General features: G+C 42.6%; 1 protein-coding gene and 1 non-coding gene across 6 annotated transcripts in view; both read right to left on the bottom strand.

Moving 5' to 3' along the window:
• FRY (FRY microtubule binding protein) overlaps positions 1-19,477 on the bottom strand; it is a 396,935-nt gene that overhangs the window by 278,486 nt on the left and 98,972 nt on the right. The gene's annotated exons all lie outside the window — the stretch shown is intronic.
• Positions 6,042-6,206, bottom strand: LOC143681975 (U1 spliceosomal RNA). The gene has a single exon (XR_013175008.1). It is a non-coding gene; the product is annotated as a U1 spliceosomal RNA (small nuclear RNA).

Genomic DNA, 19,477 nt, shown 5'->3' with positions numbered 1-19,477 from the left:
TTTATATCTGAAGCATATCATGGACATGACTCACTCCACAACACTGACGTTCAAGCAACATCGCACTCATTTGTTTTCTTTGATCTGGTCAGAGCCAGAACCAGCTCTTGCTTCCACTGTCGCTCAGTCTCCAGTGTCTCCTCCCCTTCCCTTGGATCATCTGAGAACAGCTGGGCATTTCAACCAGCCCCTACAAAGGTGTGCCAGACTCTCAGAGACCAAGCAGGCTGAATCCTCACCAATGAGTTTTTTGACAACACCACCGTCCCACAAAGCTGCTGCTAGGTGCAGAGCCCCTCTGCTGTCTGACACTGCTCTCCCACGTGGGAGCCCACGTGGAGTTGTGTCTTGCTCGCAAAACTGTGATGGCAACTTTGATGCATCAACGTGGCGAGGTGATGGTGGGCAAACAAGCACCGCCCTGGCTGTCATGGTGAAGGTATTTTGTAGATGGAGTTGAATCATTAGCCATGTGATTGCATCTTTGGTTGATTGCATCTACAATCAAGAAAGGAGATCACCTTCAGCAATGAGGGGAATGTCCTCATCCAATCAGCTAGAGAACGTAAAGGGAGAACTGAAGATTTCAGTAGCCAGAAAGAGGAATTCCTATCTCCACTCAGGACAGCCAGCTTCTCCTGGGGAAGCCATTGTTGCTTCATCAGAGTTCCCAGCTTGCAGCTTCTGGGGAATTCAGAGCCCCCTTTGCTGAGTTTCTATCTTGTGACCTGTCCTATGGAATTCAGTCTTACCAATTCTCAAGGTCATGTGAGTCAATTCCTACAATTAGTCAATTCCTATAGTGCTTAGCAAGAACAGCTGACTGTCCTTGACAACTCATAATCCCTCCTCCTGCATTAAGCCCTCTCCTTGTTCCATGGAAAGGATGGACAGCAAGACTCCTTGTCATTAGAAATAAGCACACACTCCTCACAGCAACTGTTAACGAAGATGAAAGAGATCTGGCTCCAATTAGGACATGTATGGAGCTGGTTGGGATGAAGGTAAATCAGAATATAGGGTAAAGGATGATATTGTCTCTATTTTAAAACTTCAGCTTCTGTGTAAGACCAAAGGAAGAGATGTTTATTCTGTCCAAAGTTTAAATTTTCTGTAGTACTCTATCTTACTTAACCAGTTTGGTCAGTTTATTTAAACAACCTAAATGCACAGAGCCTAGAGTGGAGAATAAGAGCTGATGATTTTGCATAGCGTAATGTAATACTATGACACAGTCCAGAGTATTTGGGGAAGATAATAAAAAAATATTCTCAAAGTCTCTTGAGTGACGGGAAAAAAAATATGAAACCATTAAACTTCCTCACCTGGGAAATCCCTGATATTCTCTCAGGCACTGGGGACTCTCAAGTTAATAAGTCAAGCGCTTGATCTTGAGGTTTGAAACTTATTTCTATAACGGTAAACTAAGCCTACTTATAAACATGCCTAAGAGTCACTCCCAAGAAAATCTCTTTTGTGGCTTAGATGTGGCCTCTTTCCAAGCCAAACTCTGCAGATAAAATCATTACCCTCCCACTCTACACAGGACACAACTTTCAGGGATATAAATCTCCCTGGCAACGTGGGACAGGACTCCCGGGGATGAGCTTGGCCATAGCATCATGGGATTGACAATGCCTGCTTGACCAAGGAGGGGGAAAAACATACAATAAGGTATCAGTGGCTAGAAGATTTCAAATAGAATCAAGAAGTCATTCTGGAGGTTACTCTTATGCAAGCTTCAGCTGGATACTGCAAATTGCCACAGTATGCCAAGACCCAACCAACGGCATTCCTGAAAACCCTAAGGAAAACTCAGGGCTCTATCTAAGGCTCTAAAAATTTTACTTATTAAGTTTATTTTTCAGAAACTTAAAAACCTTTAGATTGTTCCTATGCCAGATAAACTCTGAAACTTAGAGGTACTGGTCTCTTCCAGAACATCAGCCAGTGGCATTCCCTTACCCCATAATGTGAACATCCCTTTTCAACATGAAGAAGTTAAAATGGTCATTGCCTAAACACCCCTGAAGAGTGAGAATGATCAAATAAGAGGGAGGATGTAATAGAAAAGTTAGGATTTAACAAAGGATTATGACTACTGAATCATTATATAGACATTTCTTTTTTGTTTCTAGTGTATTAGAACAGCCAGAAGGAAATACCTGAAATTGTGAAACTGTAACCCATACTATACTTTGAAGTTTTCTCTATAACTACTTCTTAAACTGTACTTTGAAATGTATCGCTTTTATGCATATATATTTCCACAATAAAAAAATGTTAAAAAAAAAAAGAAGTAAACACGAGCATACACACATTCACAGAATTCTCAGTTGGTCCATTTACCATTTACTAGTCAAGCCTTTGATGAACTACTTGGCTCCACTAGGTTCATGTAAAAGTTTCAGATCATGTATTTTTAAATTGTTTTGATAGGAATAGAGTATTGAGGGGTGGGTATCTGTGCCGGCCGACGGAGGCTTCACTGGAGGACGGGGCTGCAGTGGGGAGAGGGCACCCTCAGAGGCCGCCAGGCAGGGGCCAGGGAGCAGGAGGCATGGCAGAGCCACAAACACGAGAAGTGACATCCTCCTAAGTGCCTCCGGTGAAAAATGGCAGAGGCTGCAGCAGTCACATGTTGTCTCTATTCTATGATTATGAAATAATAAGATCATATGGAAGCCAAAGGAGCTGCAGTACTGGATTCCAGAATGCTCTGCCAAGCACCTCTCTTTTACATTTCTGATTAGACGGCTAAGAGAAAACCAGGAATTTAAATGAGGAGTTCAGCTTCGACTCCACAGATGGCATCTCACAGCACGCCTCCTAAGTCACCTTGAATGTGCATCTCCGCAGAGGCCACCTGCCTGTGTCCAGGGGTGGACACTGACTTCTCAGCCGCAGGGATGCTGGGATGGCTAGGAAGTGCTTTTCCACATGGGACCAGCACTGCAGTTTCTGAGAATTCTGGATTCAGTCCACTATCATAAATTACCCGGTTAATATGATTAGTCAAAACTTAGCACTGTGTCAGTTAAGGATGCAGAAGAAATCAGACTTGGAGGCTTTCAGAGGCATCTCATTCAGTCATGGAGCAAATGCTCCTCTCGGAGGGGGCGGGATTAGTGGGCGCCAGGCAGGGCCAGCAACTTCCACGTCTGCTGTGGGAACGCAGCCCAGACTGGACCCGTAGGTAACCTCTTCATGGTCACCTGTTGTTCGTGTGGCTGTCCTTTCCTGTGTGTCCCACCTGGCCCGAACAATCTCTTCTAGTAACTAAAAGAACAACAAATCAGCCCTTTGTCTTTACTCAAAAACTGCTGAATCCTGCCCTGCCTCCCTGGCGTTCCCCTGCGTTTATTGTGGGCAGCATTTTTTCAGTATCAGAACATTTTGAAAGAGGTCAAAGGTGGAGAAATAATCCACCTGTTAAACAACCTCTCTCACGGAGGGGAAAACATCTGGAATATAATAGGTGTGTTCTATTATATGCAAATTTGATTTTTAAAAAATAACAATTTTTTCCTTTACTCTGCAGCGCAGCTTTTATCTAAACACCACATGAACTAGTCTCAGCTTCGTTTGACTGCCTTGCAGAGTCATAGTCTCATTTGTCTCCTCTGTATTTAAATACCAGATATAATCTACAGATAGTTAGGTATATTGCATACAAAATGGTTTTTATTTTCACAAGAGTCAGGTTAGGCATCAAGGACTTTTTTGTATATGTTGAATAGCAGAAGCAGATTTTATGTTATCTACCAGCCTAAATTGGGATATGTCAATTAGAGCTTAATCCAGAAAACCCCTTTTCTTCCTTAAAAAAAGCCTGCCTTTGGGTGTCAGAAAGCTAAACATTAATTCTTTTCTGCACCACTCTCTTTTTCTGCGGTGACAACCCTAACCCTCTGGAAATACACATGCGCCATGCAGAGTAGGGAGAGGCTGTGTAGGAGGAAATACAAGGGAGAAAAGCACCGTACCAGAGCTGACCCTTGTGGGTGCGTGAGGACAATTGGGGTGCTCCCTGCCTCTCTTCCACGGCCGTGTTTATTGACACAGCAGGCCCTGCACTTTGCACTAGGGACACACGACGCGGCGCATGTCCTCAGCAAGCCAGCCGAGTCCTGTGCCCTCCAATATGGGGCTCCAACCCGTGTGGGACCGAGCACTTCAACACTGAGCAGGAAAGATGAGGTCAGCTATTGCATTAATCATTTTTATATGGATTACATGTTAAAATGACAGCATACTGGACACATTAAATAGAATATCTTATTAAAATTAATTCATCTGTTTCTCCTTTTTATTGTGGCTATGAGAAATTTTATTCAAACTTTAAAGTTGCAGATGTGGCTTGCACTGTATTTCTAGCCTAGGGATGAAATAATTATGTGGTGAGTGAAGGAGTAGCCACGGGGTCTTAAGGGGATGGAGGGAACAGCTCAGATCTTGGGGCAGCATGGGGTGGGCTGGGAGCCACGACTAGTAAACACTTCCCGGCGGGGTGGCATAGAAGGTCAGCTCAGAAGAAGGACTGGAACTAGCTGGGTGCAGGCATGAGGGCAGGAAAGATATGCCAGGCAGGGGACGGCTGGGACGGCCACATGCCACGTGGGACATGTGGCAAGTGTTCAGTCGATGAGAGCTTTTCCAGATGCTGAGGGGAGAGCTGACGTTGAGAATGAAGGGAAGTTAAATCAATAGGGGCTGCAGGAACAACATTTAGTGAGCAGGAGGTCTCTAAGAGGAGCCTGGAGAGATGGAGGAACCAGTTTCTGGGCAGTCCTTTCCCAACCGTCAAGAGTTTAGGATTAATCCTGGAGGTGGCAGGGAAGCATGAAGGGTTTTAAGAAGGCACTTAAGTTTTCATATCAGGGAACCTGGCCTGGTGCAGGTTGGATAAAGGAGGTCAGGAATGGAGCAGGGAGAGAGATGAGCCAGGGGGTCAGAGAAGCAAAGGGGTAACTAAGCAAAGTCCTGTGGATGTGGGGGGATGAAGTCGAGGCTGAAAACATGAGGAAGGCACCTTCAGCTTGGAGATGAGGGAAGAGGAGGTAAGAAAAGGTGTGTCCCCTATAAGAGAGAGGAAGAAGTGTCTTAACTATAGGCACCTGGGAAATTTAAAATACATATTTTAGTTCTAAGATGTGTTTATAATAAGCTCTAATAAGAAATGAATTTGAGTTGGGCATTATGTTCAGTTGGTGAGGTTATGGGAAAGTACACGCACATGTTACCGGTAGGAGAGTAAACTGGTAGATGGAAATGGAGGTCGTTATAGCAATTTCTATCCAGATTACAAGCACATGTAACTCTACTTCTGGAAGTTGGCTTTTCAGATTTACTGGTTCCCACTGGGAATGACCAATAGCCCAGGTTATTCTTGCAGTGCTCTTTCTCATAGTAAATTGGTGAAAACCACCTAAATGCCTATCAACAAGGTAGTAGGTAAGTAAATAATAGTACATCTAGTAATATCTATGAGAAATAGCAAAGGTGTTCTCTATGTACTGAAATGGATAAATCTCCAAGGTATATTAAGTAAAAGAAAGCAAGATGCAAAGCCATTTTTTTAATGTCTTTGGTGTAAAAGAGAGGAATAAAAATCCGTGTTTATATGTACTTGCCTGCGCATAAAGAAGCCAACGGCTGTGGCAACCTGGAGAGATGGGGAGGTGGGAACTGGACAGATGGGGTACTGGAATGGGAGGGGGTGTCCCACTGTAGGGCTTTTACACTGTTTTGTTTATACCATGTGAATATATTCACATTCAAAAATATATATACATAAATAAATTAAATACTAAGGGGGGAAAATGAGTGTGTTTAAGATAGGGAGCCATCCAGGTGTGCAGACGAGCTTTGACCAGATGCTACCTTGACCATCCGCTCTTCTTTCCTACAACCTTGTACTGCTTATCCCCAACAATTTGTCTAAACTTGCTCTATATTCTTTTCTTATCCTTCATTACTATTTCAAAGAAAAGTTGAGCACGATTCTTTTTTCTTTTCTCTCTTTTAGGGGAAAGTGCAAACGTAGTCCTCCCCCTGCCTCCCCACCACACACACACAAATTATGCAGCCGAGTTTCCTGCATTTGGGGAAACTGCAGGGGTCAGCACACTTGGAGTGCGATGGACGAGCCTTACCCTGGGAAAACCACCCTCATGATCGTGGTACCTCCCCTGCCAGGAGAGCCCAAGATGAGCAAGATTTTATTGCCAGAGGTTCTAAAGGGAATACAGCATCAAGAAGCCTTAAAAATACAAAGTTCTCAACCCATGTCCCAAGTTATCTTAAAGACAAATGAAAGCAGAGATGTATAAAGACAGTGATATGGTTGCAAAGTGAAGTCTCTTGGAAGCAAGGATTTCAGGAGCAGATATACAAAAACTAAGAGCCAGGCATATAACTAGTAAGTAACACAAAAGGGGTCCAAATCTGTGTGTTCTATGTCAGGAAGGCTAGAAGCCCAGAGAGAACCAAAGTTAAAGGCACAAAGATTAATTTGTTTGTTAAACTAAAAACGTTTAATTTAAGGTACGATCGAAGCCCAGCACCTGACACACAGCTCACATCCTTCAGTGTCTGGTGAACCAGGAAGGGGCGCTGCTGGACTGCGGTCAGAGGGCTGAACACCTTTCAAGTATTGTGTACCCACCTACTCCATTAGTGAACCTTACTTTTAAGTTAGAGCACCCATGTGCCAGAGGAAGTAGAAGCCTGGTATAAGTACGAGACAGTAAGGGAGCATGAGCCACTCAAGATGAGTTCAAGTCTTCACACCCAAATGAATCATGATGAGTATCCTGAAAAAGCTACAGATGTGATCACGGGACCGACACTGTTTGTATTGGAGAAATTGCAAAAACAAAAAATGGCACATTTCAGTGAATGAGAAAAGCATATTCTAGAAACGACATAATAATTTTGATGCCTTTGGTCTATGTCCAGATTCCAAAACAAATGATAAAAGAAGTAATCTTTAAGCACCTCAAAAAGAAGTTGCTAATTGTTGGGAACCAAAAGTTATTCACCACATTAACCTCTTGTCATATTTTGGTAGAATTACGGATTAAAAGATCAAAGAAATGTAGCAGGTAGTTAATCAAACCTTTCATTAAACTTTCATAAATCATCTAGAAAAATATAGACTAGAATCCATACTTAAGGAGATTCATAACTATATAAATGAGTGTGTCTTTCATGTGCCTTAAATATAGAAAGTTCTTGGTAAATACTTACTGAATGGATGCATGAATAATCAGCCTTTAGCAATTTCTGCAGGCAGTTAATTCCCTTCCCTAAATTCTTAGGGTGCTGAGGTCCCCATGCGTGTCACACATCACACGGTAATTATTTTTTATGCATCTGACACCCCCCCCCAGAGCATCATGAAATCCTCTGGCTGGAGTCTTCCTCATCTTTTGTCTCCAGGACCCAACACTACGCCGGAAACAGCCCAATGCACCGTGTCTGTGAGGTAAATAAATAAGTAAATAAATAGAATATCCAAGGCCAGAAGGTTGGGACTAAAAGTACTAAACGCTGTTTATAAATAATAATGTGACAGGAAATGCTATCTTGGGTGGGATGAGTCTTGGCAGCGCGCTGACCACATCTGCAGCTGTTGGCACCATATTTTAAACGGGACTTTGGCTGTAAGAAGGCCAGAACATCGAAAAGTAAAGGAACGAGCTCCTCGGAAGAACGATGGAGTAATCAGGGATATTTAGGCTGAGAAGACCTCCAAGGGACACGACCAGTCACACTGAATTGAAAATGGGCCTAATCCCAGGGAGGAGCCTGGCCCTGGCACCAAGGGATTAACAATGGCTTCCTGGCCAAAAGGGGGGAAAGAAATGCAATAAAATAAGATATCAGTGACTGAGAGAGTTCAAATAGAGTCAAGAGACTATTCTGGAGGCAATTCTTATGCAAGCTTCAGCTAAACCCCAACCAACATCATTCCTGCTAACCCTAAAGAACTCTCTATCTGAGATTCTACAGAAGTTTCACACACTTAGTTTAGTTTCCAGAAACTTATAACCTCCAGATGGTTCCTAGGCCAGATAAGTCTTGAAACCTAGAAGGTCCAGCCTCTCCAGAACATCAACTCGTTCCACCCCCATATCCTATATTGCCAACACCCCTTTTCTACATGAAAAAGTTAAAAAGTCTCTAAAGACTGGGGGAAGGATAAAAGGAGAAGGAGGAATTATAACAGGGAAGACAGGATTTAACAAATGAGTATGACTGCTGAATCAGTATATTGATATTTCTTTTAGTTTCCAGTGTCTTGTAGAAGCTAGAAGGAAAAACCTGAAATTGTGGAACTGTAATCCATCCCAAACTCTGAAATCTGTTCTACAGCTACTTGTTAAAATGTACTTGGAAATATATTGCTTTTTTGTATATATATTTCACAATAAAAAATGTTAAAAAAAATGGACTAACTTTATGTGGCTTCAGACCACAGAACCAGGCAGATAGTATAGGTAAGTGAACTGCACCATTTGGGTACAGTGGGAAGAAAAGGTGCTAAGGGTTAGGGGTGTTCACTAATAGAATGAACTGCTTTGCAAAGAAGGAAGCTCCTTGTCTCTCAAAGTTTCCAGGAGAGGTCGGGGACCATGTACCAACCCCACAGCTAGATTGGGGTGTTACTGTTCTTGGGCTGGAAGGAAGGGCAGCCAAGATTGCCACCAAGCCTCCTTCTAACGTATGGCTTCAACGACACTGTTCCTTCTAAGGCACTGTTCTTTTACCGCCTTCAGTCTGTATACTTCACATTTCTTTATAATTTCCTTTACAGGCACTGTAACACCATCTTAAATGTTCTCACTTTTACTGTTTTTATTATTCCAAGATTTTTATCCTTATATTTTCTATAGTGACAGTCCTTGATTATGGACATTTGTGATATTTTTTGAAAACTGTGGCCAAGCTATTTGTCTCTAATTCTGTGCTGTTTAATTTGCCCCTTTTGCCAATAGATGATTGTGTGCTCAATTTTAAGTGCCCCCCAGCCCTATTTTTGAAGTTAAACTACTTTGGTAAGGAATTTTTCTTCTTTTCAGAGAGCCACCATTCACCATATCTCCATCCAGATTTCTTTTTCTGCTTCTTTTATCACAAACTCATATCCTTAACTTCTAGCTGCACTCTAAACAAATCTCACATCTTCAGAATTATCCCAACAAACTAGACATTCAAATAGCTCCAGAGTATGCTATTAAGAACATAAATATATATATGTATATGAGTAAAACAATTCTAACTAGAATTGGTTGGGTGTCGCATTTTTAACTGTAATTTTTGCTATGTCTTTATTAATAAGTGCAATGTCTTTGAGGACAACTTTTCTATGCATAGTAGTTTTCAAATGAAACTGACTTCCTGCCATTTTCCTTATGATATCCATTTGGGAAAATAGAAATAAACATTAAGTACATTTATACAGAAAATAAACATTTTCTGGATAAACTAGGTGGAAGGTAGACAAGTAAGTGACTATGTTTCAGTGACTAACTGGAAAACAAGGCAGGATGAATTTTAATAATACATAAACAAGCAAAGAGGTGCCATGGGAATGTGGTCTATTGGCTAATTCAAGGGGTCATATTTAGAATCTTCTGTTTCAAGAACATAATAGGGTGAAGCGATCCCTCCTGTGTGTAGCCACCTTATTTGCCTCTACTAGAGAAGCTTTCACAATGCTGTGATTATCACTAGGGATTGTATCCTTCCCTTTTTTTTTTTTTTGCATGGGTAGGCACCGGGAATCGAACCCGGGTCTCCGGCATGGCAGGCGAGAACTCTGCCACTGAGCTATTCTTACCATTTTGCAACCCCAGCTCCAGCCCTGGATAGATTTACAATACTAGAGATGCTTAATTGTTGAATAAATACATAAATGAATCAATGGACCTAGAATCAGGTCTGTGGCAAGGTGGGAAGGTTGAAAAATCAACAATAGATATCTCTGGTAGTGTAGTCCCACCAGATTAGAAGTGTTAAAAAGTTAATCCAACCTTTGTAAACTTGTATTTGGTAGTGATTTCTTAGATATGACACCAAAAGCAACAAGAGAAGAAAATAGATAAAATGTACTTCCTCAAAATTAAAATCTTTTGTATGTCAAAGAACACTATCAAGGAAGCAAGAAGACAGCCTACTGAACAGGAGAAAATAATTGATAACCATGTATCTGATAAGGTTTTAATACTCAGAATATACGAAGAATTCCTGTAACTCAACAATAAAAAAGGCAAATAATCCAATAAAAAAAAAAAAGAATTGGAGTAGACATTTTCCCAAAGGAGATGTTCAAATGGCCAATAAGCACATGAAAAGCTGCTCAACATCATCCAAACAGAATCGTGCAATACCATGCCACACTCATGAGGATGAATGCTATTACAAAAACAGAAAATAGTAAGTGTGGACAAACATGCAGAGAAATAGAAATCTTGATACATCGCTGGTGGTATTACAAAATGGTGCAGTTGTGGTGAAAATCTGTTTGGTGGTTCCTTAGAAAGCTGAAAATAGAATTCCATATGACCTGGTAATCCCACTTCTTGGTTTATACCCAAAAGAATGAAAAGCAAGGATTCAGACAGATATTTGTACTCCGATGTTTATGGTAGCATTATTCACAATAACCAAGAGATGGAGGCAACCCAAGTGTCTATCAACAGATGAATGGGTGAACACAATGTCGTCTGTCTGCACAACAGCATGTCATTCAGCTGCATGAGCAGTGAAGCCCTGATGCACGCTACCACATGGATGGACTTGAAGGCATCATGCAGAGTTAACTATGCCAGACACAAAAAAGACAAGTATTGCATGGTCTCCCTTATATGTAATACCTAGAAGAAGCAAATTTCATAGAGACAGTAGACCACAGGTTACCAGGGGCTAGAGGATGGGGCTGGAGGGTGGGAAGAGGGAATTATTGCTTCATTGGTACAGAGTTTGTGTTTGAGGTGATGAAAAGTTTTGGTACTAGATGGAAGTGATGGTAGCATAATACTCTGAGTGTGATTAACGCTACTGAACGATACACTTGAAAATGGTTAAAATGTGAACATTTGAGATGTATATATGTTACTACAATAAAAAGTTTTTAAAAAAGTTAGTGACAGTGTTGAAATAATATAAAGATGAAGAAATGACTCTAGAGGAAAGGAAACAGCGCCCAGGGAAGAAGATCACGTCCGTCAGTCCCAGAGGAGTGAACAAGGCGGACAGAGTCTGCTGGTGAGAAGCAGGGCAGTGAACAGGTGCCAGACTCCACAGCATTTGTCCCTGCACTTAAAGAAATAATTTAAAGTTGGCAATATGTGGGAAAGATGGACGGGAACTCACTGGGTCATCAAAATCTAACTACACAGATTTCCCAGTGAGGGGAGTGGGCTGTGCCTTGTCCTGTGCCATCTGATGGCATCTGCAGCAGAAGCAGGGTTAGAATCCAGGTTTCCTGGCGCCTACTTGGACACTTCAATTCCTGACTGAGCTCCAAAAGGAAGCCCTAGCTACAGCCCTCCCTGACTGGGGACCCTGAGGGCTCGCTCTCCTCAGGCCTCGGGCCAAGCCCAGCTCTATGGCAGGGTTCTCATAAATCTTCCGGATCATCAGCCAAAACAATCCTACTAACAGCTGTTTTTAACAGGCCCTTTACTTTCCATCATAATCCTTTTTTCTAAGCCCATGTTCATTCCCCCAAGTGGTAGAAAATGTGGGGGAAATATAACTATCCAGTAGTATTAAAAAAAAATAGTTTCAGGCATGGTTTGAAACTGAGTTGCAAATGTTGGCACCAGGAAGAGGGAGAGGCAGCAGGCCCTGCCGGTGGCATTGCAGCTGTCAAGTGTAAGTCGTGTAAACTGTAAACCGTAGCTTTCGCAGCTTCCCGTGGGGAGGCTCACATTGGCTCGGGTGGAGTTGAGCACGCGGGTGGACCCCGGGGGTGGTGGGCACAGGGGGTGGTGGGCCCCAGGGGTGGTGAGCCCAGGGGGTGATGGGCCGTGGAGGGGGGGTGGGCCCGGGGGGGGGTGGGCGTGGGGGTGGTGGGCCCAGGGGGTGGTGGGCCCAAGGGAAGCGTGGCTTCCCCCGCCCGGTTCATAGACATAGGGTTTAATCAGGAGTGCTTTAAACGACTCCATCTTATTCCTCGTTTTGGCCAAAGGCCACTGCACACCTCCAGCTCACTGGCCTCTAGGCAATAGCCCGCGGACTGCGGCGGAGCATCCGGGAACCTGGGCCCAGGCAGCAGCGCCCACACCAGACTTCCCCAAAGGAGCAGTGACTGTTGGAACAGAATGTTTCTCTCGAAACTGATTGCCCTGGGATTCCTAGCCTCACCCTTCCAGTCCATCAGTCAGCATCCAACTCCCTCAACCTACGAAATGAGAAATTTACAATAGAAAACCCAGAAGTAGGCTTGACCAGTTGCAGATATGGGCAAAACAAGCTTTGTTAAGAAAGAAATTCAAAATATCCAATATTAAGGAAAAAGAATCCAAACTTTGGAGGTAATTTGCTAAAACAAGCATGTTCCCTTAGTGAACAAATAGCTTCCCCTCACAGTCTATAGGGCTTTTCTTAGAAAAGAGCTATTGTCACTTTCAGGAAGCTATCTTTTCAAAAGAAGAAATAAAAGTTTTTATCAGAAAATTGCTATGAAATACTTTTTGTGCTATTAGGTTAATATTTCATTACTATTATCTTCAAAACATTTGTCAGGTTCTAAATACTTGTATTTTCACGTTGGAGTCCATGACGATCACAGTCTTACAGTCAGAGGCAGCTGGGAAACTGAGGCCTGGGAACTCGCCACTCTAGACGCATGGACATGAAGCACAGAGCTGTGCACAGTTCTATAAGACATGAAACCAGATGTGAAAGGAATATACCATACCTTCTGGTTTCTGCATTGTGGTGGAGAATGAAAGCCTTCCATCGTGATCACCTAGATATGATGGCTAAAATATAGTACACAATTTTTAACATGAATAACTAAATTAGTAAGAAAGAGGGTTCCAAAAATGCACCAGGCACTGAAAACCATGAGCATGTGGGGTCCCACCATGGGGCCTGGTAGCAGGGTTTGGGGAGCAGGGACAGGCCTGGGGAACCCAGGAGTTTGAGTTCTAAGGCCCAAGTGGAGACAAGAGATGGGGCCCTTTGCTGATGAGAAGATACATTTCTGTGGATATATACCTATGTGGTAAAAATACTAAAACATTTCACGGGAAGGAAACACACAAATGTTAGAAGAACCAGTGTTGATCGCTCGGGAGAGAGGAATGAGAAATAGATGGATACAGAGCTTTAGTGGTAAGTGTGAGGTTTAATTCTTTCAACTATTAATATCTGCTTTATTGTGATGGTAGATGCATAGGTGTCTGCTATGGTATTTTTCATCCTTTTCTTTTTGAAATGCTTCATAGTTATTTCTTTTTAATTTCCGGGGGCGGGGGAGAACTAAAGGTATACAATCTGCAATTAAATCAAGGGAAATGAGTGTTATGAGTTCAAGGAAAAGGCACATCCATTCTTGGAGAAGTTGATAACCTTCTTTATGATGAAAGCTTTGAGGTCTATACGGAAGCCATCGGCTATTTTTCTAATCAATGCTCCAACTATGGAATTGGTGCTGTTGAAGTGATGGAAGAGTGCTCAGAAAACCAGAAAGAAATGTCCTACAGGAGGTTCTGGGTTGCCAGCTCATCTCGAGTACGAAATGACTAGAGAGTAAGAAGGAGCCTTAGCAGGTCCACACAGGGACAGCTGAGAGGTTTGCTGCTGTTTAGTTCTAGTCTTCGTTTTTTGAGTCCTCACCCAGCATTAGCAATACACGATAGTATTCTGTGGAACTCTACCAAATGAAACACACAAAAAAGCGTACATGGAGTACATCCTTAAATCAAGGAACAAGTTAGGATTCTAGAATTTCCACCAAACGGTAATTCTATTTTATGTAAAATTAATCTTCTAAAAATATTTCTAGGAAGTACTTTGGAGGCCAAATGAGGGTTTCAAAATAAATTTCATATGTTTTTAAAAATGGCAGGATCTACTGAAAGACAATACTTCAAAACCTCTGTTCCAGTTTGCTAGCTGCCCAAATGCGATATACTAGAAATGGAATGGCTTGTAAAAAGAGGAATTTATTAAGTTGCAAATTCACATGTTCTAAGGCTGTGAAAGTGTCCAAATCAAGGTACCAACAAGAGGTTACCTTCACTCAAGAAAGGCTGATGAAGTTCAGGGTTTCTTTCTCAACTGGAAGGGCACATGGTGAACATGGCAATGTCTGCTAGCTTCCTCTCCAGGCCTCTTGTTTCACAAAGATCCGCCGGGGTGTTTTCCTTCTTCACCTTGAAAGGACTCTGGCCATGTGGGCTCTGGTGGCTCTTTCCAAAACAGTTCCCTCTTAAAGGGCTCCAGTAAGTAACCCAACCTTGAATAGGTGGAGACACACCTCCATGGAAACCATCTAATCAAAAGTTACCACCCACAATTGGGTAGGTCACATTCTCCATGGAAACCATCAAAAAGCTCCCACCCAGCAATACTGAAAGAGGATTAAAGAACTTGGCTTTTCTGGGATCCACAAATTCAAACTGGTACAACCCCTATATTATAAAATCTGTTACCCACGTATGTGAGTTATAGTTTTGACTAATCTAGGGGTGAAAAAAGAAACCCATATGAAAAGATAGAGAACTACTCAAAGGAAGAATTGAGATAGCAACAAGTGGGAAATAGCCAGTTTTGCAAGAGATCTGAGGGAATATGGAAAAGACTGGATCTTTTACTTTCTCTTGTATTTCTGGTGGGTTCCACCCAAGCATTATTCCTGTTTTTTCTGCAGCTCTCTTACTTTTGGGTAAGAACCCTATCCACTTCTCCCCTATCTCCCATGTCCTTCACGTCTCCCCTAGACACAGCCCCACCACAGGTCAGCTCTGAATTCCCCCCATGTGACCACGCTTATTGATCATGCACATCTGACCCACCAGGAAAGGTAAATCATGTCATTTTCCATGAGGAAACAGAGTCCCTGAGAAGTTAACTAACTTTCCCAAGGCCAGTCAGTTAAGAGATGAACACAGTCTCGACTGCAACTCTTTCTCACTCTACAGCACCTGCCTCCACCTCCCGACCCCCTCACTGAAGGCTCTTGGCCAGCATCTCCCATGCTCTGTGCGAGGCGCCCAGTATGAGACAAAACCACCAAGGTTGGGATGAGCTGCCTGTTTCCTTTGAAACAGTCCAAGAAGGCTCCATCTACGCTGGCTATTCCACAGCTGGCTATGCGGGGAGGCAGACACCAGTGACGTCACCTGGTGCTGGTTTTTTATTTGGGTGTATGGTCTGGGAATCAAACCCAGTCTCCCACATGGAAGGCGAGCATTCTACCACTGAACCACCTGTGCACCCTGGTGCTATTTTTGTTTTGTTTTTTAAAGCCAGAGATTGTCAGCCTGAAACCCCAGGACCACTGAAATGGTGCAGGCTGCGCCCTCTTACCCATGCAGTCTTTCATGATGGACTTTGCCCCATTTTGACAATTTCTACTCCACCCTCCTCTTTTGTGGCTGCCTCTAATGCCAGTTGCAACGAGATTTTCATCTGCACTATAATGTGGTGTGGACTCTACGGACTCCTCCTCGGACTGCACTCTGCCTGGGTCGTTGGGTCCGGGACATTTCCCCCCCGGGCAGAGAGCCCAGGGTTAACTGTGGGACCCAGAGTCCCGTCGGAACTGGGCCTTTCTCCAACAGACGGGGCTCCACAAACCACAGAGGTGAAGCTGGGTGCCTGGGTCCTTGGCCTTTTCCTGTTACAGAATTAGTGTGGCTTTCCTCTCTGAGAAGCTAAGGGAAAGTTACACAAAAATCCCTATTTGCACATATATTCTCATCCCATTATTGTGTGAGAGAAGCACATAAAATGTCCAATGGCAGGTGTGTCATCTTGAAAGGATTATGTGCCCTAGAAAAGCCATGTTTTCATCCTGACCAATTTTGGGGAGGTGGCTGTTTCATTTAATCCCTAATCAGTACTGTTGGTTGGAAACTTGATTAGGTTATCTCCATGGAGTTGTGACTCACCTAATTGTATTAACTTTTGATTAGAGGGAGATGTGACTTACCCACTCCAGGTGGAGCTTGATTAATTTGCTGGAATCCTTTAAAAGAAGAAATATTTTGAAGAGAGCTTCAGAGCCATGAGAACCACGAGAGTCCACACAGCCTGAGATTTTTGGAGATGAAGAGGGGAAACACCCTGGGGAACTTCATGAAATAAGAAGCCTGGAGAGAAAGCTAGCAGATGCCGCCATGTTTGCCATGTGCCTTTCTAGTTGAGAGAGAAACCCTACACTTCATCGGCCTTTCTTAAGTGAAGGTAACCTCTTGTTGTTGCCCTAATTTTTACAGATTTTCTTTCATTGGGACATTTTCACGGACTTAGAACTGTAAACTTACAACTTAATAAATTCTCCCTTTTAAAAGCCATTCTGTTTTAGGGCAGTGCGACGGTGGCTCAGTCGCAGAGTTTTTGCCTGCCATGCCAGGGACCCAGGTTCAATTCCCAGTGCTTGGCCATGCAATAAAAGAAAAAAGCCATTCTGTTCTAGCAAACTAGAACAGCAGGTAATTGGCTGGCACAGACTGCCCCCAGGCAGACCACCGCTCTGTGCTCTGGGCTTTCATGATTTACAAGCCAAGGTTATTTTCTCATTAGAATAGAGTTTCCCGACATCTAATTCTCATCTTTCAAAATGTGGTGCACAGTTCATGAGTGCACTGCTATGTATCAAGAGGAACACGCACCATCCTCATTATTCTAAAGACAGCGTCCCAAGAACAGACTTTAAAATTGTTTCCATTTCATCCTCAAAAAGCTGCCACATGTGATTCATAATCCTGGATATATAGTTCACATAAAATACTATTTATATGAAAATCTACATTCTCTACTATTGGTAGCAATTTGAATGTCGGCCTATAGAAACATAGTTTTATAAAAAAAGGTCGGTGCCTTATTTGAAAAAAAAAAAAGGATTAGTTGAAATTTTTCTATTTTCTATTTTCGTTTGATAATCTCTGAACATAACATTTAAGCTGTCATCAAGAATGCACGTACACTTTTACATAGCTGCCAATCGCCAGTGAGAGCCATTGGAGAGATTCACAGAGCATCCTTAAACTCCTCAGTGTTGGTAACTTTTGATTAGAGGGAGATGTGAGCATTAGCTCAGAAACCAGGAGACTGGAATTACTTTTATCACTTTGTTCTAAATTCACTGATTAACCTGGAACCAACAGTGTTCTAAAAGTGACCTTGCTTCCCGCCCAATTGCGGGGGAATTTTCTGGGAATCAGATAACAAATTTGGACACTTTTTTGAGAAAGATAAACATAAATGCAAAAAAGTCGCTTATACAGATAGAGCCTGTTGCATGTGTATCGTCACCAAAAAGCAGGAATTTAAAAATTCCCAGAGATTTCGGAGTTCAGCCCACACCTTTCCTATTCTCTATTTCATTTGTGAGCATCGCGAGCCATTTAGCTGTGTGATCTAGAAACCTTGGTTTTAAGGAGGGAAAAAGAGAAATTAACATTTATTAGTTGCCTACTATAAACTAGGCATTTATATGTGTTATCACATTAAATCTCTCTCACACACACAAATTTCTACTTTATAGAGGAAGAAACTGGAGTTCAGAAAGGCTCAGAAACTTGCCTAAAATCAGAGAGTTACTGGAACCTTTTTGTGTATGTTCTGACGCCATTACCTGCAACAGCTTCACGCCCCTGGCCTCCGCCTTCAACAGGCCCCGAGCCTTGGCACTCTACTTCCCTACAGCTCTGAAAGGGCTGTCTCTGTCCCAGCCTTTCTGTCTCCTACCCAGTCCCCACAGACCTGTAGCGGCTACTCTGCCTGAAGTTCATTGTTCCTTGTACAAAGGCAAATACTCTTTAGAGGGATTTTTTCCAAAACCGGAAGTGTTAGTGTCATTCTTTTTGTGCATCTCTCGTGCTCCCTGAATAATGAGCAAGTTCTAGCCCTGTGCTCAGCACATAGTAGGTATTCAGTAAGTATGTGCTGAATGAATGAATGAATGAATGAGCTGGGCTGTGATTCTTCGGCGAATCATAGGTGTGGGGGAAAAGTCGATGCGGATGATGCTCATAATAACAAAAATGACAAGCATCACTGACACAGCAATGAAAGTCGGAAGAGGCAGCGTGATCTCAGGCAATGACGTAAAGGTCAAAGTTGGCACTGGAGGACTCCTGGGAAGAAGTATACATTCTTTTTAAGACGCTAGAAGAGAGAAATAAGATGTAATATGCTTCAACAGCGTCCATGGTTTATATGCTTCTGAGTGTATCCATGCATCTAGACATAAGATTAGTAATTTAAACTCGAGTGACATAAGCACAAATAAGCGTAATGAGAAGCAAAGCACTTGCTACTAGGTCTTGAAGATTAACTGACTCTGATGATTTAGTGCAATCAGATCCCTCAGTATTCCTGCAGAAATACCTAACCAGGTTCACTCTCCTGGAAGACTGTTTAACTTCACAGCAATGAAAGGGGCTACAGGTAGAAATGATTCTGAGGCTGACCACGGCCAAAGCATTTTGCGGCTCACCTTGGACACCTCGGCGTGCCCAAACCTAGCGCTTCTGCAGACTAGAGTTCTCAGACAAGAGAGGAAGCAAAGGGAGTAAAACTGAAAGGATTTGTAGGACACTCTCGTGGGCCTTAAGAACGGGTTTTTGGTAGTTAAGCCTGAGCCTTTGGAGAAGTTGTGGATGAAAAACAAATACCAGCTAAAACCCTTAAGTGGGTTTATTCGTGTTGCTGGGACAATAATAAAAATACTCGTTTTGCTTGAGCAAAGATAGCAGTTTAAAGGGGGCCAAACATCAGGAACTTCCTTCAAAAGTCAGGGGAGTGGTTGGGAGAGAAAAGGCTGAGCACAGGGAGATGAAAGCATTCCGACTATTGGACATAATTGATGCACCAGACTGGAACAGCATTTCTACATGTGAGAAATTCTGATTTAGACTCCTATAGCTGCAGGGAACTTTGATGTCTTTATCTCATTTCTTGTTCTCCGGTAAACATAAAACAAGATTCTGTTTTACTTATCTTGTTTTTACTGATAAAGATACCAAGGGACAGAGTTCATACAATTTGTTATTTTTGGTCTCTCAGTTCCAAGAGACTCTGTTCATTCTGATGTTTTCTTCTTTTTAAAAAAACTTCACACAATTAAAGAGCTAGGTCATTCTGTACATAAGTGCTTTTAAATTCCAAACTGTTTGCCACAAAGAATCTCATCTAGAAAGTAAATACTGGGTAAATTACTCTTAAAGAGAAAACAAGATCAGACAACAGATTACATAAATAAGTATGATAGGTTGAACTATGTACC

This window comes from Tamandua tetradactyla, chromosome 4, assembly GCF_023851605.1.
Source record: "Tamandua tetradactyla isolate mTamTet1 chromosome 4, mTamTet1.pri, whole genome shotgun sequence".
Taxonomy (NCBI): domain Eukaryota; kingdom Metazoa; phylum Chordata; class Mammalia; order Pilosa; family Myrmecophagidae; genus Tamandua; species Tamandua tetradactyla.
The sequence above is the reverse complement of the archived record's forward strand: the minus strand, read 5'-3'. Positions and strand labels throughout refer to the sequence as shown.